The sequence below is a fragment of the Cherax quadricarinatus genome, unplaced genomic scaffold (genome assembly GCF_038502225.1).
Source record: "Cherax quadricarinatus isolate ZL_2023a unplaced genomic scaffold, ASM3850222v1 Contig2, whole genome shotgun sequence".
NCBI classification, from domain to species: Eukaryota; Metazoa; Arthropoda; class Malacostraca; order Decapoda; family Parastacidae; genus Cherax; species Cherax quadricarinatus.
Genome location: NW_027195028.1, coordinates 545,830 through 572,839, shown reverse-complemented (window position 1 = coordinate 572,839; position 27,010 = coordinate 545,830). Strand labels below are relative to the sequence as shown.

Genomic DNA, 27,010 nt, shown 5'->3' with positions numbered 1-27,010 from the left:
AATTCACCAGATGATTTTTCAGCCAGCTCTGGTGTGGCCTGGTTAATATGGCTTTGAAGGGCATGAGAATAATGTACCATGACAGCTCTGTGGGTGCTGGATGAGAAAGTGGCGTCTCAGTCGATAGCGACTTACACAACCAGGTCTCACAATTGATGAATTAAAAAATGAGGAATCACGTAGTAATGTACGTAGCTCTAACTAGTGTTGATATGTGAATGTTCTCACATTATTATTTTTGGAGTAACTTGAACCTAATATTTCATTTACATTTAAAGATTTTTTTCTCGGGATTTTTAATTTGTATAAATCAATCTGGTGTCATTTGTAATTAGAATGTCATTATTACCTGTGACATTTAAAGCTTATTTAAAGTATATTGCCGACACTATTGCTCATATTAAACTTATTTTAGTGTGATACATTAGGCAAAATGATAGCTGTATTCAGGTAATTAATGAATATTGTGAGAAATATATAGAATACATACTTGTATACTTAACAGACGATATATTAACACTTTTAACGATCTCGTGGGAAAGTGATTTTGATTAGCATGTACTAAGTGGATTAATGCTGTTTATTTCGACAGCTGAATGAAGTGAGGGAAAAATTGTTAGTGATGGAGGTGGTGCCAGGGCAGAGCTGCGAAACCCAGTTGTAAATACACTTTATCACACACAGACTAGGATGTTGGAGGGATTGGGAAACTCACTGGGGAAGGTGTTGAATGAGCTTGGAAACACAGTTGTTGTATACACTGTCATCACACACTAGGGAGGGTGTTGATGGAATTAGTATGCTCACAGGTGTTATAAACACACTAATACCAAACACTGTGGAGGGTTGTGGGACGTGTTTGAAAACGCAGGTGTTGTAAACACATCATCAACACACTAGGGAGGGTAACGGAGGAGAGAAACACAGGTGTTGTAAACACACCATCAACACACTAGGGAGGGTGACGGAGGAGAGAAACACAGGTGTTGTAAACACACCATCAACACACTAGGGAGGGTGACGGAGGAGAGAAACACAGGTGTTGTAAACACACCATCAACACACTAGGGAGGGTGACGGAGGAGAGAAACACAGGTGTTGTAAACACACCATCAACACACTAGGGAGGGTGACGGAGGAGAGAAACACAGGTGTTGTAAACACACCATCAACACACTAGGGAGGGTGACGGAGGAGAGAAACACAGGTGTTGTAAACACACCATCAACACACTAGGGAGGGTGACGGAGGAGAGAAACACAGGTGTTGTAAACACACCATCAACACACTAGGGAGGGTGACGGAGGAGAGAAACACAGGTGTTGTAAACACACCATCAACACACTAGGGAGGGTGACGGAGGAGAGAAACACAGGTGTTGTCAACACACCATCAACACACTAGGGAGGGTGACGGAGGAGAGAAACACAGGTGTTGTAAACACACCATCAACACACTAGGGAGGGTGACGGAGGAGAGAAACACAGGTGTTGTCAACACACCATCAACACACTAGGTAGGGTGACGGAGGAGAGAAACACAGGTGTTGTCAACACACCATCAACACACTAGGGAGGGTGACGGAGGAGAGAAACACAGGTGTTGTCAACACACCATCAACACACTAGGGAGGGTGACGGAGGAGAGAAACACAGGTGTTGTAAACACACCATCAACACACTAGGTAGGGTGACGGAGGAGAGAAACACAGGTGTTGTAAACACACCATCAACACACTAGGGAGGGTGACGGAGGAGAGAAACACAGGTGTTGTAAACACGCCATCAACACACTAGGTAGGGTGACGGAGGAGAGAAACACAGGTGTTGTCAACACACCATCAACACACTAGGGAGGGTGACGGAGGAGAGACACACAGGTGTTGTCAACACACTATTATCATAAACAACAAGTGCAGTTTATTTCGTTGCACCGACAATGATGTTTTTTTTCTCTGTGTTTCACAATCTTATTCCAGAATATATATTTATCTTTATATCTTAGTTTTGTACTCTTCTGATCAGTTTATTTCCAATTCTGCGTCATTCATTATTTTTTTTTTAATTCCTGATGTCTAGAGTTATTTTCTTCTTATGTGAGTTTATTCTATAAGTATTTTCTTCATTTCTTGTTTGGAAGAAATCCAGAATTCGATTTCAGTTTTCAAAGATTTGTTTTCCTTATTTAATTTTTTTTTATCACTCTTTCAAGCTTCAAGTGATTTGGTTACAATCTTGCCGGTCAATTCATTTACTAGATTTCTTCTCTTCTTGTGTATAGTCATAGCTATGTTCTGGTTTACCGCACTTTACCAAATTGTAAACTGTGTGCCACTAACAGTTTATCTGGAGTTTATCTGGAGAGAGTTCCGGGGTTCAACGCCCCCGCGGCCCGGTCTGTGACCAGGCCTCCTTAGGTCAGTGTCCCAGGATGCGACCCACACCAGTCGACTAACACCCAGGTACCCATTTTACTGATGGTGAACATAGACAACAGGTGGAAAGAAACACGTCCAATGTTTCTACTCTGGCTGGGAATCCAACCCAGGCCCTCACCGTGTGAAGCGAGAGCGTTAACCACCAGGCCACCAGAGTTTACCTTAAAAAAACATATATTTTTTCCTTACTACAGTACTTTTTCAAACAGTTGTTTTCTTTTTATGTTTTGGGACACCCTCCCCCTCAGGGAAGGTTCCTTGATGTTGGTGAGGGGCTCTTGATTTAGGGAATTGGATCTGTGCTCCAGTTCCCCGAATTAAGCCTGAATGCCTTCCACATCTCCCCCCCCCTAGGCGCTGTATAATCCTACGGGTTTAGCGCTTCCCCTTGATTATAATAATAATAATAATGGGACACCCTCTCCAATATATCACTTTTCTCCCTTGACTATAAACAGGTCAAGACGACCTTTTCCCGAGCGTTCATTACTGCAGTCTGTTTACAACCGCGGCAAGTGTTCGTGTGCGTGCGTGTGTGTGTGTGTGTGTGTGTGTGTGTGTGTGTGTGTGTGTGTGTGTACTCACCTAGTTGAGGTTGCGGGGGTCGAGTCCGAGCTCCTGGCCCCCGCCTCTTCACTGATCGCTACTAGGTCACTCTCCCTGAACCGTGAGCTTTATCATGCCTCTGCTTAAAGATATGTATGGATCCTGCCTCCACTACATCGCTTCCCAAACTATTCCACTTACTGACTATGTGGCTGAAGAAATACTTCCTAACATCCCTGTGATTCATGTGTGTGTGTGTGTGTGTGTGTGTGTGTGTGTGTGTGTGTGTGTGTGTGTGTGTGTGTGTGTGTGTGTGTGTGTGTGTTTACCGAGTTGTTATTAGCGTGCAGGTGAGAGATTTTTTATTTTTAGCTTCCATTAACGCCCTCTTCCCTATGTTTCCATTAGGCCATTCAGTTTTTCTCTATCCACCCCTTTTAAAAATGGTTATAACAGCTGCCATATTTTTTAAAGGGGTGGACCGGTAAGCCAGCGGAAGGCCTCGGTCAGATGACCAAACGGCGGGTCATATGACTAAGACCCGCGTCAGGAAACACTTGTCCTGTTTCCTGACGAACCTTACCTAACCTAACCCACCCTTTTTAATTCCTATGGGTATTTTGTATGCCTTAATGATGTCTAACTTATTTATTCTCTTCAGTCGATAGGTTCAGTTCTGTATCTTATTATTTATTAGGTTCTTGTTCTGAATTATTTCTGAATCTCCAGGCTTTCTCGTGAAATGTAATCTGGTGTGGACTCTGTGGTTCTATACCATACTTTAAAATGGATCTAACATTCCCCCGATGAAAAGCAGGGGCGCCAGGAGTACTTGAGAGACAACACAATTAGTGTCCGGGGCTCAAGACTGTTCAACTGCCTCCCAACATACATAAGGGGGATTACCAATAGACTCCTGGCTGTCTTCAAGCAGGCACTGGACAGGCACACAAAGTCAGTACCTGACCAACCGGGCTCTGGTTCGCACGTTAGTTTGCGTGTGGCCAGCAGTAACAGCCTGGTTGATCAGACCCTGATCCACCATGGGGCCTGGTCTCAGACCGAGCCGCGGGGGCGTTGACCCCTGAAACCCTCTCCAGGTAAACTCTAGGTAAACACAATTTTTCAACTTGTGTTTAGGTTCCTGAAAGCAGTTCTTATATTAGCTACCCACCCCATACATTTGTTACCTATTTAATGTGTGTTTAGCCTAGATGGTCGATGTATCTTCGTCTCAAGCTCTTTTTTCCTCTTAAGATATCTGAAATATTTTCCGTCTCAATTTATACTCTGTTACGGGTCTTCTCTCGTACACTCCAATATTCGTGACTTACACTTAGTGGAGCAAAATTTTAGTAACCATATATTTGACTATGCTTGAACATATTTAGTTTCCTGTAGACTATCCCAGTCCTTTATTTGGAATTTTTTTTTCAGTTGTTTTTAGTCATCCGCATAAGGAATCAGTTTATTTTGGTAGGCTTTTTACATTTATTATGAAGAGTATCAGTTTTAATACTGAAACTTGGGTATTCTGCTCGTCATCTTTTCCCAGTCTGATATTTCCACTCCTAGAGTTACACTGTTTTCTCTCTCAGATGATTCTCCACTTGTTTCTCTGTAGCTTGTGGACCAGCCTATGTTGAGGTGCCCTGACTACAGTCAGGGACTTGGAACCAACTCGTCCCCTATCGTTCCTGCTTTGTATCTGTAATTTTATCATTAAACTGTCTACACTACTTCTAAATAACAAAAAAGGCACAATACCATGACTGGAACGATATACAAATAACCCTTCACAGTTTCTGTCTTGTTGAAGTATACCTTATACACAACTTTCCTGGCATGAATCTTAGTCGTGGCTTTGTCTCTGTAGATTCCTGCCTTTCTCGTTACTAGTGACTTCATTTGATTCTTCTTCTCTCTCTACGTCTTCTTTTTCCCTATTTTTTCCTATTCTTTGCTCGTTATCCTTTTTTAGTGCCAAAGTGTGTTCTATCCTTCGGTGACCCCCCCCCCTTGTATTTTTAATCTACTCCCTGTGGGTCCTTGGTCCTCCTGCAATGCTTCTTTTACTTGTCCTCAGACTGACCCCACTTCTACTACTACTACGACTCCCACTCCATTACTGCTGCTGTTGCTTCTACCACCACTATTGCCTCCCTTCACCCTTCACTCCCCTTTCTATCTACATCTACTACTACTTCCACTACCAGCATTACCGCTACTACTAATTTTTTCTTCCTCTCTCTGTCCAGCGCCTATCCCCCTTCACCTAAATGTACTGGCTCCCTCAACGTGACTCTGTAAGTTATCCAAGTCGGACAGAGACGTCGTCATAAGCTTCTCTCTCCTAGGTGCTTGTTATTTGTGTATTTTCCCTTTTTGTTCTTTACCGTACCAAAAACCATGTTCATTTTCTGTGATGCAATACTTTCTGCACAGGTGTTCGACCAATCTCTTTCTTATCTCCTCCAACACACTGCATTCTGTGTGTATTGTGTGTCTATCAGACCTCACCAACGTTGTGTTGTCATACACTCTCCACTGTCTTTTCACTTCCTTCTCTGTTATTTAGATGTCCTACATAATTTAATTGTACACTACTGCTGCCCAGTACTCTACAGTTTTCATCTGTGAACGTGTATGTGTTTATGTACTCACCTATTTGTGGTTGCAGGGGTCGATTTGTAGCTCCTGGTGTGTGTTTGTGTGTGTGCAAAGCTACCTCATCTGGATCTCTGCTCAGGCAGTCACAGTTGATCGGTCTCTCTCTCTCTCTCTCTCTCACTCTCTCTCTCTCTCTCTCTCTCTCTCTCTCTCTCTCTCTCTCTCTCTCTCTCTCTCTCTCTCTCTCTCTCTCTCTCTCTCTCTCTCTCTCTCTCTCTCTCTCTCTCATATTTACACAAGGGTTTTATATATCAAGGTTTAGATAGCCTAACTTTATTACAAGCTAAGAGATGTTCCCTACTTCAGCTCATTTGAAAGCCTTTTCATTGTTTTAAAACATAAAAATAGGGAACTTAATAATACTAATGCCAGCTGTGGATCAGCAATTTCATGAGGTCAACCGAATATTTCATCGATGCATTGAAGCTGTACGAACATGTTGCAGACTCGAGTCGTTCCAGGAATGGATGATCATAGATGAAGTGATGTTCTTCAGAATGGTACAACCAGAGTGTAGCTTCAGTTTGCTGCCCGTCTTGTTGTGAAGAAGCTGTCTTCTCGCTGTCCGCGAAGTGGAGCAAAGTGTAGTACCTTGACAATAATGGTTTCGTACATAACAGTACAACCACTCGCATCTCTCATGTGTTGAAGGCTTTACTGGAATGACACTTACATTCAAGCCGGATCAACATGAGAAATCAATCGTTTTACTCGTTTCCCTCTCTTGTCCAGAAGTCGTAGTTAAAAGGGAAGAGGGTGGGGGTTAACCAGTCCTAGGCAGAGGAGTATACTCAAGGTGTGAGCGTACTTGTGACCCGTACAGAATTTTGCAGCCCTTGCTATTGAGTAAGTACGAGATACGCCTCTGTTTTATTTCCCTCGTGGCTGCCCTACTTGCAAGATTTACCACGTCGTTCTTCATAGACAATCTGGAGTCAAATTCCCACCCCCTCCCCTGGAATATCCCCGGATTGCTGAATATCTCTGCCTCTCTCTCTCTCTCTCTCTCTCTCTCTCTCTCTCTCTCTCTCTCTCTCTCTCTCTCTCTCTCTCTCTCTCTCTCTCTCTCTCTCTCTCTCTCTCTCTTTTTACACAGGGTTTGACAAGGTTAAGGATCCCTAGCTTTATTGACAGCTATATTACAGGTTAAGGATTCCTAACTTTATTGGCAAGCTAAGAGCTGTTACCTACATCAGCTCATTTGAAAGCATTTTTATTGTTATGAGACATACAAGTAGGGAACAGGATGAAGTTGGAGCCATCTGTGGGCCAGCGTTTTCATTTGATCAACTGACTTTATCTCGTTGACATCATTATGCTGTACGAATGTGTTCCATACTCGAGTCATCCTGGGTATGTATGATCTCAGATGGAGTGATGTTCTGGAGAAGGGTACAGCCAGAGTGAAGTTGCTGCTTTCTGCCCGTCTCGCGGCATAAAAGCTTGTTTCACGCTGTCTCTCTCTCTCTCTCTCTCTCTCTCTCTCTCTCTCTCTCTCTCTCTCTCTCTCTCTCTCTCTCTCTCTCTCTCTCTCTCTCTCTCTCTCTCTTTCTCTCTCTCGACAACAACAATAATAATTATTAAACAATTGAACGAGTTATTCAGTGTATCAGGCTCTCCATTGTGCTGCATAAAATTTCAAGTTCCCTGTTGTTGGGCTTACGTTTAAAAATACTAATTCATTTAATTATTGATTATGCACTCAGTTGTTAATCAATATTGTCATTGTTTCTTCTTTACTGAGAGATTGAAGTGTGTGCTTGCGCGACCGTGTGTGTGTGTGTGTGTGTGTGTGTGTGTGTGTGTGTGTGTGTGTGTGCTTTATTTACCTGTTCGAGTTTGTAGTGACGAGTCTAATCTCCTGGCCCTTGCATTGTTTTGTGGGTAGCATCGTACCTGTTTCAGAAGGTATGTATGGAGACTGCCTCTTCAGCTGCTTTGCCCAGGGGGTTCCACTTCCTCACTGCCCTTACACTGAAACAAAAAACAAATACTTCCTTACATGTCCTGTGTTCCATCCTGATGTTTGCTAGAATATTCTACTGTTATTCAACGAGACGTTTCCTGTCTAGGTGCAATGCCCAACATTCAATTTCATTACTTTGCACTTGTTGAGGTTCATCTCAAGTACTCAGTTGTTTGAGTACTTGTTCACTTTGTCCAGTTCTACTTGTAGCTCCCTACAGTCTTCTTTCGTTTGTCCTCGGATCACGAGAAAACATGTAGTTCTGCTGCATGCGTGATCTTTGTAGGATCGGTGGCTGAGTAGTAAAAGTGATGCGTATGCGGTGTTGTCTCACGAGGCGTACAACGTTCGTAGGGTTGAGGCCTGGCCTGCTTCAGTTTGGTAAATGAATAAAAATCTCTTGTTTCGTGATTTCATTACTATATATATGTATATATATATATATATATATATATATGTATATATATATATATATATATATATATATATATATATATATATATATATATATATATTATATATATGTGTGTCTGTATATATATATATATATAGATATATATATATATATAATGTATATATATGTATATAAATATATGTATATATATATATATATATATTATGTATATATTGCACACTATACTATACACGTCAGTGACACTGGTCTAATGCCTCATATCTGTCTCGTTTCTTAAGAACTGGGACTACATTTGCCATCTTCCGCACCTCAGGTAGTTGCCCAGTTTTAATGGATTTGTTGAAGATTGCTGGTAGTGGCACACACAGCGTCTCTACGCCCTCTCTAAGGACCCACAAAGAGATGTCCGGTTCCACCGCCTTTGAGGTATCTAGTTCACTTAGCAGAGTCTTCACCTCCTCCTCGGTTGTGTTTTTTGTTCAGCCCTTGGCATATCCTTTGTTGGTGTATCCCTCTATTCCGGCTTCTATGAGTCCTTCCTGTTTCCACTGTAAATACTTCTTTAAATCTCGTGTTGAGCTCCTTGTATACTTCTCATTCGTTTCTTGTGAACTCCCCACCGTCCTTCCTCAGCCTGATTACCTGGTCCTTGACAATTGTTTTCCTCCTGATGTGGCTATACAACAGCTTCAAGTCAGACTTGGTTTTCGATTCTATGTCGTTTTCGTATTGCCGCTGAACCTCCCTCCATATATATGCATATTCGTTTCTGGCTCTTCAACTAATCTCTCTATTTTCCTGGGTCCTTTGTCTTCTGTACTTTTTGCACTCTCTGGCACACTTAGTTTTTGCCTCTATACACCCTTGGGTGAACCATGGGTGCGTTCTGGGTTTTCCATTATTTCTGTTGCTTTTGGGAACGAACCTGCCCTCTGCCTCCATGCATTTTGTCACTTAGTCCATCATTTTACTTACTCATTTTCCCTCAAATTCTCTTTCCCACTGAATCTCTTGCAGGAAGTTATGCCTCTGTAGTTCCCCTTTTTATAGTTTGCTTCTACTATCCTACTCCTGCTTCCTTCTCCACTAGTGTGTATTCGAGGCTCAGAACCATGTGATCAGCTCCGAGGGGCCTTTCATATGTGATGTCCTCGATGTCTGAACTACTCAAGGGGAATATGAGGTTCAGTCTTTCTGCTTCATCCTCTCCTCTCCTCTCTCTCTCTCTCTCTCTCTCTCTCTCTCTCTCTCTCTCTCTAGTAGTGTCCCTAACATGTTAATGCATGAGGTTTTCCAGTGCCACATCCATCATCTTCGCTCTCCATATTTCGGGTTCCTCATGTGGTTCCATGTTTCCCTAGTCGGTCTCCTTGTGACTGAAATCACCCATACCTAGTAACTTTGCCCTCTCCATGTGAGCCTTTCTGGCCACCTCAGCTAGTGTGTCCACCATTGCCCTGTTGCTCTCTTCATATTCTTCTCTTACCCTCCTGTTGTTCTGTGGTGGGTTGTACATCACTGCAATTACCACTTTAGGGACCCCAGACTGAAGTGTTTCTAGTATGTAGTCCTTTTCGCCCATTCTGTCCATTCCTTCCATTTCCACAATCCCCACCGGTTTTTGATGAGCAGTGGAACTCCTCCCCTTCTGCTCCCTCTATCTTTCCTGTGTGTGTGTGTGTGTGTGTGTGTGTGTGTGTGTGTGTGTGTGTGTGTGTGTATCGTAAGGGTTCTTAAATGGAGATATCGTAGGTTGAAGGTAGACACACTTGTTGGATGGTAAATATATTGTCAGACTGAGATGGTGAGGGATGGAGCCCAGCCGCCTTGCCTGTCTGCTGAATGGTCTGCCGCCGAGTGAGGACGGGGCAGAGGTATGAGCCTACACATGTGCATCCCGTGACGTCACACAAAGCCACAGGCCTACAAGGGATCTCGTATCTAAAGCACATGGATGATACTAATATGCTATGCTATATAATACAGGGAATACAGGGATCAGCAACTATGCTGACATGTGTGTGTGTGTGTGTGTGTGTGTGTGTGTGTGTGTGTGTGTGTGTGTGTGTGTGTTTGAGAGTGTGTACTCACCTATTTGTACTCAGCTATTTGTAGTTGCAGGGGTCGATGCATAGCTCCTGGCCCCTCCTCTTCACTGATCACTACAGGTCCTTTCTCTCCCTGCTCCATGAGCTTTATCATACCTCATCTTAAAACTATGTATGGTTCCTGCCTCCACTACGTCATTTACCAGTCTATTCCACTTCCTGACAACTCTATGACTAATATACTTCCTAATACCTCTTTGACTCATCCGAGTCCTTAACTTCCAATTGTGTCCACTTGTTTATGTGTCTCATCTCTGGAATATCCTGTCTCATCTCTGGAATATCCTGTCTTTGTCCACCTTGTCAATTCCTCGCCATATTTTGCATGTCATTATCATGTCTCTCCTAACCCTCCTGTCCTCCAGTGTCGTCAGGCCGATTTCCCTTAACCTTTCTTTATAGGGCATTCCCCTTAGCTCTGGAACTAGTCTTGTTGCTAACCTTTCCACTTTCTCTAATTTCTTGACATTCTTGACCAGGTGTGGATTCCAAACTGGTGCTGCATACTCCAGCATGAGCCTGACGTGCACGTTGCACAGAGTTTTGAACAATTCCTTACTGAGATATCGGAACGCTATTCTCAGGTTTGCTAGGCCACATGTGCTGCAGCAGTTATCTGGTTAATGTGTGCCTCAGGAGATGTGCTAGGTATTATACTCTACCCAAGATCCTTTTCCTTGAGTGAGGTTTATAGTCTTTGGCCGTCTACTCTGTACTCTGTCTGCGGTCTTCTTTGCCCTTCCCCAGTCTTCATGACTTTGCATTTGGCGGGGTTAAGTTCAAGGAGCCAGTTGCTGGAACAGGATTGCAGCCTGTCCAGATCTCTTTGTCGTCCTGCCTGATCTCCATCGGATTTAATTCTCCTCACTGACTTCACATTGTCATTCACATATACCAAAAACAGCACTGACCCTAGGACCGACCCATGAGGAACTCCGCTCGTCACAGGCGCTCACTTTGGCACCTCGTCTGGTACCATGACTCGTTGTTGCATTCCTGTCAGGTATTCCCTGATCCATTGCAGACCCTTCAGGTTTTTTATTCCCTACTGTGTGTACTCATCTAGTTGAGGTTGCAGGGGTCGAGTCCAAGCTCCTGGCCCCCGTCTCTTCACTGGTCGCTACTAGATCACTCTCCCTGAACCGTGACCTTTATCATACCTCTGCTTAAAGCCATGTATGGATCCTGCCTCCACTATATCGCTTCCCAAACTATTCCACTTCCTGACTACTCTGGGGCTGAAGAAATACTTCCTAACATCCCTTTGATTCATCTGTGTCTTCAACTTCCAACTGTGTCCCCTTGTTACTGTGTCCCATCTCTGGAACATCCTGTCTTTGTCCACCTTGTCAATTCCTCTCAGTATTTTGTATGTCGTTATCATGTCCCCCCTATCTCTCCTGTCCTCCAATGTCGTCAGGTTGATTTCCTTTAACCTCTCCTCGTAGGACATACCTCTTAGCTCTGGGACTAGTCTTGTTGCAAACCTTTGCACTTTCTCTAGTTTCATTACGCGCTTGCCTAGGTGTGGGTTCCAAACTGGTGCCGCATACTCCAATATGGGCCTAACGTACACGGTGTACAGGGTCCTGAATGATTCCTTATTAAGATGTCGGAATGCTGTTCTGAGGTTTGCTAGGCGCCCATATGCTGCAGCAGTTATTTGGTTGATGTGCGCTTCAGATGTGCCTGGTGTTATACTCTCCCCAAAATCTTTTTCCATGAGTGAGGTTTGTAGTCTCTGGCCCCCTAGACTGTACTCCGTCTGCGGTCTTCTTTGCCCTTCCCCAATCTTCATGACTTTGCACTTGGTGGGATTGAACTCCAGAAGCCAATTGCTGGACCAGGTCTGCAGCCTGTCCAGATCCCTTTGTAGTTCTGCCTGGCCTTCGATCGAATGAATTCTTTTCATCAACTTCGCATCATCTGCAAACAGGGGCACTTCGGAGTCTATTCCTTCCGTCATGTCGTTCACAAACACCAGAAACAGCACTGGTCCTAGGACTGACCCCTGTGGGACCCCGCTGGCCACAGGTGCCCACTCTGACACCTCGCCACGTACCATGACTCACTGCTGTCTTCCTGAAAAGTATTCCTTGATCTATTTTAGTGCCTTCCCTGTTATCCCTGCTTGGTCCTCCAGTATTTGCACTAATCTCTTGTGTGAAACTGTGTCAAACGCCTTCTTGCAGTCCAAGAAAATGCAATCCACCCACCCCTCTCTCTCTTGTCTTACTGCTGTCACCATGTCATAGAACTCCAGTAAGTTTGTGACACAGTATTTCCTGTCCCTGAAAGCATGTTGGCTGCTGTTGATGAGATCATTCCTTTCTAGGTGTTCCACCACTCTTCTCCTGATAATCTTCTCCATGACTTTGTATACTATACATGTCAGTGACACTGGTCTGTAGTTTAGTGCTTCATGTCTGTCTCCTTTTTAAAGATTGGAACTACATTTGCTGTCTTCCATGCCTCAGGCAATCTCCCTATTTCGATAGATGTATTGAATATTGTTGTTAGTGGTACATATAGCGCCTCTGCTCCCTCTCTCAGGACCCATGGGGAGATGTTATCTGGTCCCATTGCCTTTGAGGTACCTAGCTCACTCAGATGCCTATTCACTTCTTCCTCGGTTGTGTGTACTGTGTCCAGCACTTGGTGGTGTGCCCCACCTCTCCGTCTTTCTGGAGTCCCTTCTGTCTCCTCTGTGAACACTTCTTTGAATCTCTTGTTGAGTTCCTCACCTACTTCACGGTCATTTCTTGTTGTCTCTCCTCCTTCCTTCTTTAGCCTGATTATCTGGTTCTTGACTGTTGTTTTCCTCCTGATGTGGCTGTATAACAGTTTCGGGTCAGATTTGGCTTTCACTGCTATGTCATTTTCATATTGTCATTGGGCCTCCCTTAAAATCTGTGCATATTCGTTTCTGGCTCTACGACTGCTCTCCTTATTCTCCTGGGTCCTTTGCCTTCTATATTTCTTCCATTCCCTAGCACACTTGGTTTTTGCCTCTCTGCACCTTTGGGTGAACCATGGGCTCATCCTGGCTTTTTCATTATTCCTGTTACCCTTGGGAACAAACCTCTCCTCAGTCTCCTTGCACATTGTTGCTACATATTCCATCATCTCATTAACTGGCTTCCCTGCCAGTTCTCTGTCCCACTGAACCCTGTTCAGGAAGTTCCTCATTCCCGTGTAGTCCCCTTTCTTGTAGTTTGGCTTCATTCGTCCTGGCCTTCCTTCTCTCTTCTCCACTTGTAGCTCTACTGTGTATTCGAAGCTTAAAACCACATGATCGCTGGCCCCAAGGGGTCTTTCATATGTGATGTCCTCAATATCTTCACTACTCAAGGTGAATACTAAGTCCAGTCTTGCTGGTTCATCCTCTCCTCTCTCTCTCTTGTAGTGTCCCTTACATGTTGGTACATGAAGTTTTCCAGTACCACCTCTATCATCTTAGCCCTCCATGTATCTTGGCCCCCATATGGCTACAAGTTCTCCCAATCGATTTCTTTGTGGTTAAAGTCACCCATGATCAGGAGCTTTGCCCTGCATGCATGAGCTCTTCTGGCCACTGCATCCAGTGTGTCAACCATTGTTCTATTGCTCTCGTCATACTCTTGCCTTGGCATCCTGCTGTTCTGTGGTGGGTTATACATCACTGCAATTACCACCTTGGGACCTCCAGAGTGAAGCGTTTCCACTATGTAATCACTTTCTTCTCCCCTGTTTCCTCTCTCCAGCTCATCAAAATTCCATCGGTTTTTGATCAGCAGTGCCACTCCTCCACCCCCCCCTGTTCCCTCTGTCTTTCCTCAGGATCTGGTATCCTGTTGGAAAGATGGCATCTGTTATCATACCTGTAAGCTTGGTTTCTGTGAGAGCTATGATGTCCGGCGATGCCTCTTTCACTCTTTCGTGCCACTCCTCCCACTTATTTGTTATTCCATCAGCGTTTGTGTACCATACCTTCAGTTTCCTTTCCAACACTGTGGTTTGGGGGCCTGTGAGGGTGGGAGACCTGTGTGTGTACTCACCTATTTGTACTCACCTATTTGTGGTTTCATGGGTCAAGTCCTAGCTCCTGGCCCCGCCTCTTCACCGGTTGCTACTAGGCCCTCTCTCTCCCCGCTCCATGAGCTTTATCAAACCTCGTCTTAAAACTGTGTATGGTTCCTGCCTCCACTACGTCATTTTCTAGGCTATTCCACTGCCTTACAACTCTATGACTGAAGAAATACTTCCTACTATCTCTCTGACTCATGTGTGTCTTCAACTTCCAATTGTGGCCTCTTGTTTCTGTGTCCCCTCCCTGGAACATCCTGTCTTTGTCCACCTTGTCTATTCCACGCAGTATTTTATATTTCGTTATCATGTCTCCCCTGACCCTCCTGTCCTCCAGTGTCGTCAGGCCGATTTCCCTTAATCTTTCTTCATAGGACATTCCCCTTAGCTCTGGAACTAACCTTGTCGCAAACCTTTGTACTTTCTCTAGTTTCTTGACGTGCTTTATCAAGTGCGGGTTCCAAACAGGTGCTGCATACTCCAGTATGGGCCTGACATACACGGTGTACAGTGTCTTGAATGATTCCTTACTAAGGTATCGGAATGCTGTTCTCAGGTTTGCCAGGCGCCCATATGCTGCAGCAGTTATCTGATTGATGTGTGCTTCCGGAGACATGCTCGGTGTTATACTCACCCCAAGATCTTTCTCCTTAAGTGAGGTTTGCAGTCTTTGGCCACCTAGCCTATACTCTGTCTGTGGTCTTCTGTGCCCTTCCCCTATCTTCATGACTTTGCATTTGGCAGGATTAAATTCGAGAAGCCATTTGCTGGACCAGGTGTCCAGTCTGTCCAGGTCTCTTTGAAGTCCTGCCTGGTCCTCATCAGATTTAATTCTCCTCATTAACTTCACATCATCTGCAAACAGGGACACTTCTGAGTCTAACCCTTCCGTCATGTCGTTCACATATACCAAAAATAGCACTGGTCCTAGGACCGACCCCTGTGGGACCCCGCTCGTCACAGGTGCCCACTGTGATACATCATTACGTACCATGACTCGTTGTTGCCTCCCTGTCAGTTATTCTCTGATCCATTGCAGTGCCCTTCCTGTTATATGCGCCTGATGCTCTAGCTTCTGCACTAATCTCTTGTGAGGAATTGTGTCAAAGGCCTTCTTGCAGTCCAAGAAGATGCAATCAACCCACCCCTCTCTCTCGTGTCTTACTTCTGTTATTTTATCATAAAACTCCAGAAGGTTTGTGACACAGGATTTGCCTTCCGTGAATCCGTGCTGGTTGGCATTTATACTCCTGTTCCGTTCCAGGTGCTCCACCACTCTCCTCCTGATAATCTTCTCCATAATTTTGCATACTATACACGTCAATGACACAGGTCTATAGTTTAGTGCCTCTTTTCTGTCTCCTTTTTTAAAAATGGGAACTACATTTGCCGTCTTCCATACCTCAGGTAGTTGCCCAGTTTCCAGGGATGTGTTGAAGATTGTGGTAAGTGGCACACACAACATATCTGCTCCCTCTCTAAGGACCCACGGGGAGATGTTGTCCGGTCCCATTGCCTTTGAGGTATCGATGTCCCTTAGCAGTTTCTTCACCTCCTCCTCATCTGTATGTATGTCGTTCAACACTTGTTGGTGTATTCCTTGCTGGTGTCCCCATCTGGTCTGTCCCCCCAGAGTCCTTCCTGTCTCTACTGTAAATACTTCCTTAAATCTCGTGTTGAGCTCCTCACATACCTCTTGATCGTTTCTTGTGAGTTCTCCATCTTCTTTCCTCAGCCTTATCACCTGGTCCTTGACTGTTGTCTTCCTCCTAATGTGGCTATAAAGCAGTTTCGGGTCAGATTTGACTTTCGATGCTATGTCGTTTTCATACTGTCGCTGGGCCTCCCTCCTTATCTGTGCATTCTCGTTTCTGGCTCTTCTATTAATCTTGTTTTCCTGGGTCCTATGCCTCCTGTACCGTTTCCATTCTCTGTTGCACTTAGTTTTTGCCTCCCTACACCTTCGGGTAAACCAAGGACTCGTTTTGGTCTTCCTATTATTTCTGTTTCCCTTGGGAACAAAACTTTCCTCTGCCTCCTTGCACCTTGTTGCCACATATTCCATCATCTCGTTTACTGATTTTCCTACCATTTCTCTGTCCCACTGAACCTCCTGCAGGAAGTTTCTCATACTTGTGTAGTCCCCCCTTTTATAGTTTGGCCTGTCCCCTTCAGTTCCTGTTACCTTCTCCACTTGTAACTCTACTATATAGTCAAAACTCAGAGCCACATGATCGCTAGCTCCAAGGGGCCTCTCGTAAGTGATGTCCTCAATGTCTGAACTGCTCAGGGTGAACACAAGATCCAGTCTTGCTGGCTCATCCTCCCCTCTCTCTCTGGTTGTGTCCCTGGCATGTTGATGCATGAGGTTTTCAAGTACCACATCCATCATCTTGGCTCTCCATGTTTCGGGACCCCCATGTGGCTCCAGGTTTTCCCAGTCGATCTCCCTGTGGTTGAAATCGCCCATTACCAGTAACTTTGCTCTGCTTGAGTGAGCTCTTCTTGCCACCTCAGCCAGTGTGTCCACCATCACCCTGTTGTTTTCTTCGTACTCCTCTCTTGGTCTCCTGCAGTTCTGTGGTGGGTTATACATCACTCCAATGACTACTTTATGTTCTCCGGACTGAATTGTACCTACAATGTAGTCTCTTTCTCCAATCATGTCCATGCCTTCCATTTCCTCAAATCCCCATCTACTCCTTCTATCTTTCCTCAGGATCTGATATCCTGTTGGGAAGATTGTGTCTGTTATTGTCTCAGCGAGTTTTGTTTCTGTGACTGCTATGATGTCTGGGGATTTTTCACTGATTCTTTCGTTCCACTCCTCATGTTTATTCGTTATTCCATCCGCGTTTGTGTACCAAACCTTTAGTTTCTTTTCTATCATTGTGGTCATGCAAGAATATTGGGGTTGGGGGAGCGAGAGCCTTGGTGGAGGCCTATATGGGGCTGTGGTGTAGGTGGGGTTTGTGTTGATGGGGGTGGGGTCAGAATGCCCATAAGGGACAGCTGTTGGGGTGAGGTTTGTGATATGGGGGTTGGTGGCAGAGGGAACAGTGAGTGGGTTGTAGTATAGGTTGCTCAGTTGCGTTGGGAATGTCGCGGGTTGAGTCTTTTGGTGGGAGATTCTGTGGGGTGTGTTTGCCCTTCCTCCTGTGTCTGGGTCCTGCTCATTTTCATTGCTTCTCGTTCCTCCTTGCGTCTCTGTACCCTCTCTTTCAGTGTAGTCCTTTCTTCTTGTGTTCTGTCGCAGTCGAGGTATACTCTCTGGTACCCCTGGTTGTCCCTCAGTCTTGCTTTCTCTTGCAGAATCCTGGTTCGAACTGATTCTTCCTTGAAAGTTACTCTGACAGGCCGTATCCTTCCACTCGCAAACCACCCAATTCTCTGAAAATTTGTCACCTGGGTCATATTGCCCTCCCCTATTGTTTTCATGATGCCTTCAATCATTTTTTTCTCCTCCTGTTTTATTTCTTCAAAGTTGGCCCCCTTGGCTTCTTGGAGCCTGTACACAAAAACTGACCTCGCCCTTTCCTCCTCCCACTGAGTCTCCATCTGCTTCCTCTGAGGCATTTTATTTCCTTCCATTGACATGTTCTTGCCTTCAGTCCCTGTCATATCTGAAACTTCTATTCTCAGTGAACTGTCTTTCCTGACCAGCTGTCCCTTGCTACTGCAGTTGGCTGTTAGAATCTCTGCATATAGCATACCTTCATTGTCTTCGGACCTGTCGTTTGATCTTAGTGTGCTCATCGTCTTTTCCCTGGCCCCACGTGGGTCTGATAGGGCCTTCGTGTACGGCATGTCTCCGTTGTTGCTTACCGTCCCCTTGTCTGCGCCTGACTTTGAATTTCCAGATGTCACATCTGAATTGTCATTTGTCTCTCTAATCTGTTTCAGGCTTTGCAGTTTCTCTTCTAAGCACTGTATCCTAGCTTCTGCTGCTAATACCTGTACTTCCCACTTCCTGCACTCTTCAGCTATCCGCTCCTCCATTTTCTTACCAAGCTCTACTATCTTCCTTCCCCAGTCTTCCTCCCTTTTTTGGAGCTCTAACTCCCAGTCTTTCCTCCCTGGTTCGTCTACCAGATCTCTGGTTTTCCGTCCTCTAAGGCCACCCATTTTTTTTTTTTATTATTACCACAGACAGAAGGCTAGAGGAGGGAGAGGGTGTGGGGGGAGAGAGAAAGGGTAGAAAGAGGGAGAGAGAGGAGAGAGAAAGGGTAGAAAGAGGGAGAGAGAGGAGAGAGTATGGGGGTGAGGGATAAGACCAAGGGGGGAGAGAGAAAGGGTAGAGAGAGGGAGAAAGAGAGGGAGAGGGAGAGAAAGAGAGAGAGAGGGAGAAAGGAGGGCGAGGGAAAAGGCTATGACAGAGAGAAATGGAGAGATGGAGAGAGAAGCCTATAGAGAGAGAGGAGGGTGAAAGATTGGGTTATGGGAGTGAGGGAGAGAGAGAGAGAGAGAGGGAGAGAGAGAGAGAGAGAGAGAGAGGGGGAGAGAGGGGGAGAGAGAGGGAGAGAGAGGGGGAGAGAGAGACGTCGAGACTCGACGTCCCGACATGATAGCTGTTGTTGAAACATTTTTGGATGACAGGACTCCAGAAAATTTTGCAAGAATTGCTGGCTACACCTCATGGATGAGAAGAGACAGGCAAGGGCAAGGAGGTGGTGTTGCTGTGTGCTTCTCTAAAAGTGTTCATGCCCAGCACATAGATGTTGCCACCCCTACACATCTTGAAATGATGTTCTTCAAGCTCTGCATAAACACTAGTACCTCTGTACTAGCATGTGCAATGTACAGACCTCAGTGGCAACATGCAGACCCTATCAACTTCCTAATGGAAAATATTGACTCCCTTCTGCTACAACACAACTGTCAACATATTATAATTGTTGGTGACCTCAACCAGCACCTTATACAGAGGGACTTTGATGACCTTCTTGCAGTGTTTGACATGAGAAACTTTGTTGATTTCCCTACTCATATCTCTGGCTCCTCCCTTGACCCAGTAGTGAGTGATCTGGCAGAAGGCATAGTCACTTGTCAACCCCTCGGCTACGTTGGATCGTCTGACCACAAGGCTGTTTTTACCACACTTAAGATCCCAACAGAACGAGGTGAGGAGTCCACACGCACAACCTGGCTATGGGAAAGAGGTAATTGGCCAGCCCTTTGCTCTGAGCTCGCCACCACCGACTGGAATGCTCTTCTCCAGGGGGATGTTGACAACCAAGTGAAAGCCTTCACTGGACACATCCTTAATCTGCAACAAGAACACATTCCTCACCGGCAATATGTGACAAAGCCTACAGATCAGCCTTGGTTTGGCTTTCGTTGTAGAGAGGCTGCTACTGCTAAGTACAAAGCATGGCGAAGGTATAAGAGACATCCTACCACCTATAACAGGAACTTGCACATGCAAGCCTGTAGGCATATGGGTGATGTTCAAAAGTGGGCCATTGCTAAATGGGAGTTGGACACTAAAAGAAAGTTAGCATCAGGTAGGGTAGGCTCCAAAACCTGGTGGTCCCTGGTCAAGGACAGACAAGGTTATCTGCCTGATGAACTTATTCCACCTCTAAATCGACAGGATGGGACCACCTCTACTAGTAGTCAAGAGAAAGCGGACCTCTTTGCTGAACACTTTGCTACCAAAATGCAAGTTCCTGATCCAGCAAGGGACCCTCCTTGGCTAGCTGCAAGAACTGTGTCAAAACTATCAGGGGTGACAATAAGGCAGGAGGAGGTGCATTTCCTTCTTAAATCACTTGACCAAGAAAAGGCTGTGGGCCCAGACAAGTTGAGCCCAAGATTGTTGAGAAGATGTGCAGACCAGCTAGCAGCACCTCTAACTCGCATCTTTCAGCACTGCCTAGTACAGTGTAAATGGCCCTCTCCATGGAAAGAGGCAAATGTAGTCCCTGTTCACAAAAAGAAGAGCAGAGCAGAAATCAGCAACTACAGACCAGTGTCACTCCTGTCAATCACTGGTAAGATCCTTGAGACAATAATCTCAAGACAAATGACAGATTTTTTTGACTACCACTCACTACTTTGTGATCGTCAATATGGCTTCAGGAAAGGTTACTCTGCTGCTGATCTGTTGTTAAACCTCTCCACTAAGTGGCACCAGTCACTGGATGAATCCAAAGTCAGCTGTGTGGTAGCACTGGACATTGCTGGCGCTTTCGACCGGGTGTGGCACCAGGGCCTCTTAGCAAAACTTCAAGCACTGGGAATTGCAGGCTCTACGCTATGTCTCCTCAGTGATTACCTTCATGGTAGATCTCTAAGTGTAGTCCTCAATGGAACGGAATCAGCAAGGCATCCTATTGGGGCAAGCGTTCCACAAGGGAGTGTGCTGGGTCCACTGTTATGGAATGTCTACTTCAACGACCTTCTTCATCTCATCCCAGAATCACATGCATATGCAGACGACTGTACACTGACATTCACTTATCCAAGAGAAGAAATGCCAGCTGCTCTAAGCTACATCAATCACCAGCTGAGAGCTATATCAGCTTGGGGAAATAGATGGCAAGTAACATTTGCACCTGAGAAAACGCAAATGATGATCGTCTCTAGGCACCATGATGGTAATGCTGGTGCAGTAGTAAGGATGAATGGGAGGATGTTGGCACCTGGAGAAGAAGTTGATATCCTTGGGGTGAAATTTGACTCCAAACTAACCATGAAGAACCATGTTGTAAATCTTGCAAACAAGGCAGCCAGGAAGCTTACAGCACTTCGCCGTATCTCGCATCTGCTTGACAGTAGGGGTTGCAAGATCCTGTACGAGGCACAAGTACGCTCACACCTTGAGTATGCTCCACTTTCTTGGTTTGCCTGTCCCCCCTCTCATCTGCGACTGCTTGACAGAGTAGAGAACAGAGCAAGACGTCTCATCTCTCGCCTGGACCCATCCTGGATAGATCTGTCATTTCAGCAGAGCCTTCAACATAGGAGGGATGTGGGTGGCCATACTGTTATGTACAAGGCCAATATTGTCAAAATACCACACTTGGATCCACTTCGAGGACAGCGTGAAACAAGCTTTTATGCCACAAGACGGGCAGAAAGCAGCAACTTCACTCTGGCTGTACCCTTCTCCAGAACATCACTCCATCTGAGATCATACATACCCAGGATGACTCGAGTATGGAACACATTCGTACAGCATAATGATGTCAACGAGATAACGTCAGTTGATCAAATGAAAATGCTGGCCCACAGATGGCTCCAACTTCATCCTGTTCCCTACTTGTATGTCTCATAACAATAAAAATGCTTTCAAATGAGCTGATGTAGGTAACAGCTCTTAGCTTGCCAATAAAGTTAGGAATCCTTAACCTGTAAATAGCTGTCAATAAAGCTAGGGATCCTTAACCTTGTCAAACCCTGTGTGTGTGTGTGTGTGTACTCACCTAGTTGAGGTTGCAGGGATCGAGTCCTTGTGTGTGTGTGTGTGTGTGTGTGTGTGTGTGTGTGTGTGTGTGTGCGTGTGTGCGTGTTTTAGGTGTTTTAGTTATTGGCATGAAGCCCGACTAGCTCAGTCGGTAGAGCACGAGACTCTTAATCTCGGGGTCGTGGGTTCGAGCCCCATGTTGGGCGCTGCTTTTGTAAGTCGTCTTGGACGTACGTGTGAGTTGATCATAGAGAAGAGTTTCAGGAGGGCGGTGATGCAGCATCTGTAGGGAAGCATCAGCATTAATACATCAGTAACACAGTAATGTATCCTGTCACAAGAACCTACACTAATCGTCCTGCTAATATCTCCCATTTCTGGCTGGAATAATTACCTAATATATTGAACCCATCCTGTGGGACGTTATGTCTGGTCAACATAAATTGCTTTTGTTTCAACGATGTATCTTTCATATAGAGTAGGGTAGCAGCACACTGGTGGTGTTCCCACTATGAAACTATCGTAATGCTAGTGTTTCCGCTAGTTTAGGTTAGGGTTTGTTAGTAAACAGGACAAGTGTTTCCCTGACGAGAGTTTTAGTCATCTGATGACCGCAGTTGGGGCTTTCGATCATCCGACCGAGGCCTTCCGCTGGCTTATCAGTCCAACCCTTTAAAAATTACGGTTCTGATTACAACTATTTATATATAGAGTAGTTGCGAACTGCAAATGTTTACCCTGTGTAACTATGATACAGAGAGGACAGCACTCCATGGCTAGTGTTTTCATTATGATATTGCTAAGACAGCTGCTCACAAGGATAACATTATGAAAGTGTTACGTAGAATAGATAGCCGAACACTGCGAGTGTTACCACTATAATTTATGATAGCCACAAAAAGTTTTACACTACGCGACTATAATTTACATATTGCATTTATTGAATAGCCAGAGTATTTCTTCTCTTGTGGACAGAATAGCCGCACGAAGTGTCTCAGCTAGGTAAGTATTATATGGGAAAGATAACACTGCACACGGCTGCTATCTTGTCTAGTAGTTGATGTTCTCCCCATACTGCAGACAGAAAACAAAGCATTGTTTTTGAGTACTGGACCTGATTCCCAGCTCCCACTATTCCACCCTGCTCTGTACACATACATATACATACATACATACATACATAACCTTTCCTCTAGAAATGTAACTTCGTAACCATCACTTGTTAATAATGACAACAAACTCCGCATCACTTAACCCCTTGCGGAGAAAATCTTCACTTATTCAACATGTCTTAAATTGCTTAATTTACCAGAAAAGAGCTCTAGCTCTTTGTATGTAGAAATGTGAGTGCTACTACAAGCGTGAAGCCCGGCTAGCTCAGTCGGTAGAGCACGAGACTCTTAATCTCGGGGTCGTGGGTTCGAGCCCCACGTTGGGCGTTGTGTTTTTAAGTGTGGACTTAGTCTAGTACGTGAGTTTATAGCAGAAAAGATTTTCAGAAGGAGTGATGCAGCATCTGGAGAGAAGCATCTGTGATAAACCATGAATAACACATTAATAAGTCCTGTCACAAGAAACTGCTCTGATAATCATAGTAGTGATGTCAGAAATGTTAGATATCAGTAGATCTGATCCTATCTGCCCTATTAATTCCACTTAAGATCTTGCATGTAGGAGTAATGATAATTAAAATGGTTATAACTGACCGTAATTTTTAAAGGGGTGGACCGGTAAGCCAGCTGAAGGCCTCGGTTAGATGACCAAAAGCTCCAAAGACGGGTCGTCATCTGACTAAGACCCGCGTCAGGAAACATTTCTCCTATTTCCTGACAAACCTTACCTAACCTAACCTTGCATGTAGGAATATGTGAGTGTGTGCGAGTTGACTTATTAAGAAAGCATTACAAGTGTGGGAGGAAGCATGGTAAGAGAGGGGAAAATGCTTCAGCTTTCCCTTGTACATGGAGGGGCTGTTGAGGGGTACCTGTGTTGCCACGACTTTTAATTGCAAGGGTAACTTAGTTTACATTTGTAGTTTAGTCAGTTGAGATAGTCTAGGAACATAGGTGTAAGCAACATTATTACTACCATGTGATAGTTATACCCTGCCTAGAGGTCCCAATCTTGGGTATGCGGAGGCAGCTACATGCAACAGCTCTTGGGAGACAGCCAAGAATAATCACATGGAATAAGAGCGTGCAGGATAATTTCGGCATTAATCACGGGTCTCTTAAGTTCTCTAGTGAACTTACGTGGCTCAAGTGATGAAGTGTGGAAGGTATTGGAATAAGAAATTTCTGCATCCTACACCCTAAATATCTCCAGGTTAGCCAGTAAAATTCCTAAACAGTGTCAGGGTATTACGCAATTCTATAGCACAGAAGTATTTTTTTACTGGCTAGAATAGTAAGGTTAGGTGTGGGTCTGGAGGGTCCAGTAGGCTACACCTAGAAACATTAATAACATACATACTTTAAGCATACCGAGGTATAATTTCTACAGCCCTGTCGTAAAAAGGTTGCTTCCAGTGTATGATAAAATGATGAGGAAACTGATTAATTTCAGTCAAGTGAAGAACTTTTAACGTGGCTTTCCGTACGGATCAGTTTTAGGTCCATTGTTGTTCATAATTTATGTTAATGATGATGATGGAATAAGATATGACTTGAGTAAATTCACTGATAACACAAAAATTGGCCGAATAATAGATTCTGAGGAGGATACCAATTAAGCTTCAGGAAGATTTGGACACTTGTTTGTCATGGTCTGAAAGGTGGCAGATGCAGTTCAGTGTGGAACTGCATCTGAAAATTAAAATAACTCTCGAAGTTACAAACTAGGTGATGTAGAGCTTGATAACACAGAATGTGAAAAAGACTTGGGTGTCACGGTAAGCAGAAACCTGAAGACAAGATAAGTGTTTAAGTGTGTACAGTAAAGCTAACAAATCGCTTGGATTTATATCAAGGAGTATAAGTAAGAGGGGTTCAAGAGCTGCATTACAGCTCTATACATCTCTAGTAAGGTTCATAACAGTGGTATATAACACCGATAAACTGTGAAAAGGGACCATTTTGTACAGTTCGGGACATTTATTTAATAAATGTCCTGAGCTGTACACAAGTTATCTTTTCCACAGTTTGTCGATAGCGCCATACCATTTACGACCAATACCGGTAAGTTGAAGAATTAGGTACATGTGTAACAGCTGGATACCTTTAAGTAAACGTTTCGCTAACCGTTGTTTTATCAAAACAATACAACATCATCTACCTCTCCAGTCTTCTGTAATCAGAACCTTAGTCTTGATGAATCTGAAGCACAGGTAGGAAGAAGTGAGCTTAAATACTGGAGTTAGATGAGGTGCAGCAGATGATGGCACTGTCACTAGTAGGTTTGATTTCCCAATGGAAGTAGGTCATGCCCAAGATGTAGTAAGTAGTCATGGTACAGAGAACATCACAACAACTTACTACCTCTAGCCCATGTCTTGGGCATGACCTACTTCCACTGGGAAATCCCGCCTACCAGTGATAATGCTTTAATATTATCTGACTCCTTAATCTCATCTGAGACAAGGATTGAGGTCTACCTACTAACTGTCATCATTCACTCCATCACTGTCTTGACAAAGGCATGCTTAAACTACAGTTATAAAACTGCAAAATTAACACACCTCCTTCAGAGTGCAGACACTGTACTTCCCATCTCCAGGACTCAAGTCCGTCCTGCCGGTTTCCATGAATCCCTTCATAAATGTTACCTTGCTCACACTCCAACAGTATGTCAAGTTCAAAAACCCATTTGTCTCCACTCGCTCCTATCTAACATGCTAACATATGCTTGCTGGAAATCCCAGCACCTCGCACACAAAACACTCTTTAGCTCCAACCTTTCCAAGGCCGACCCCTACCCACCTTCCCTCCACTGCAGCTTTATCCACTTTCGAAGTCATTCTGCTTTATTCCATCTTCTCTGCATGTCCAAACCACCTCAGCAACCCCTCCTCAGCCCACTGGATAATAGTTTAGGTAATCCCACACCTCCTAATTTCCAAATTAAGAATTCTCTGCATAATATCCCCACCACACATTGCCCTCAAACACATTTCCACTGCAACCAGCCTTCTCCTCGTTGCAACATTCACCACCCATGCTTCACACCCATATAAGAGCATTGGTATAACTGCACTCTCATACATTCCCCTCTTTGCTTCCATGGACAAAGTTCTTTGTCTCCACAGGTTCCTCAGTGCACCACTCACCGTTTTCCTCTCACCAGTTCTATGATTCACCTCATCTTTCATAGACCCATCTACTGACACATCCACTCCTAAATATCTGAATACATTCACCATATTCTCTCTCTCCAATCTGATATCCAGTCTTACGTTATCTAATTTTTTTGTTATCGTTACTTTATTCTTTCCTATATTCACTTTTAATTTTCTTCTTTCATATACCCTTCCAAACTCATCCACCAGCTAGAATCTCCCAAAAGCACAGAGACATCAACAAGGAGGAGCTGTAACAACTACCACTTGATGTTAGATTCTTTATCTTTTAACACCACACCTGATGAAGATTGAGACACTTATGCAGCATATGGAAATCTTTATTCAGGAAACGTTTCGCCACACAGTGGCTTCATCAGTCCAGTACAAAGAGGAAGGCGTAAGGAGAGGAGGAGAATGAGGTAATCAGTCCCTCAACCTGGAGTCGATGTGTTCAGTCCATCAATCTTGTAGAATGTACAGCATAGGGCCGTAGACGTGGCTTATATACTGTAGTGAGGTGACGTGAAGCAGATGGAGGGGTCATAGTGGTACCATCCACTAGTCGAAGTAGGTCTTCGTCCAAAGGTTGAACAAGTGTTGAAGAATTCTTTGTAACAAGATCCCATGATGCTGCAGTGTCCGACAGTTGTGATGAATGGTTTGAAAAACCGACAGGTTGAAGATTGAGACACTCAATCTTCAACCTGTCGGTTTTTCAAACCATTCATCACAACTGTCGGACACTGCAGCATCATGGGATCTTGTTACAAAGAATTCTTCAACACTTGTTCAACCTTTGGACGAAGACCTACTTCGACTAGTGGATGGTACCACTATGACCCCTCCATCTGCTTCACGTCACCTCACTACAGTATATAAGCCACGTCTACGGCCCTATGCTGTACATTCTACAAGATTGATGGACTGAACACATCGACTCCAGGTTGAGGGACTGATTACCTCATTCTCCTCCTCTCCTTACGCCTTCCTCTTTGTATTGGACTGATGAAGCCACTGTGTGGCGAAACGTTTCCTGAATAAAGATTTCCATATGCTGCATAAGTGTCTCAATCTTCAACCTGTCGGTTTTTCAAACCATTCATCACAACACCACACCTC

General features: G+C 44.5%; 2 non-coding genes across 2 annotated transcripts; both read left to right on the top strand.

The window, feature by feature from the left end:
* Positions 1 to 21,748: 21,748 nt before the first annotated feature.
* Positions 21,749 to 21,821, top strand: TRNAK-CUU (transfer RNA lysine (anticodon CUU)). Its single transcript has one exon. It is a non-coding gene; the product is annotated as a tRNA-Lys (tRNA).
* Positions 21,822 to 22,981: 1,160 nt separating this feature from the next.
* On the top strand, positions 22,982 to 23,054 carry TRNAK-CUU (transfer RNA lysine (anticodon CUU)). Its single transcript has one exon. It is a non-coding gene; the product is annotated as a tRNA-Lys (tRNA).
* The last annotated feature ends 3,956 nt before the right edge of the window (positions 23,055 to 27,010 follow it).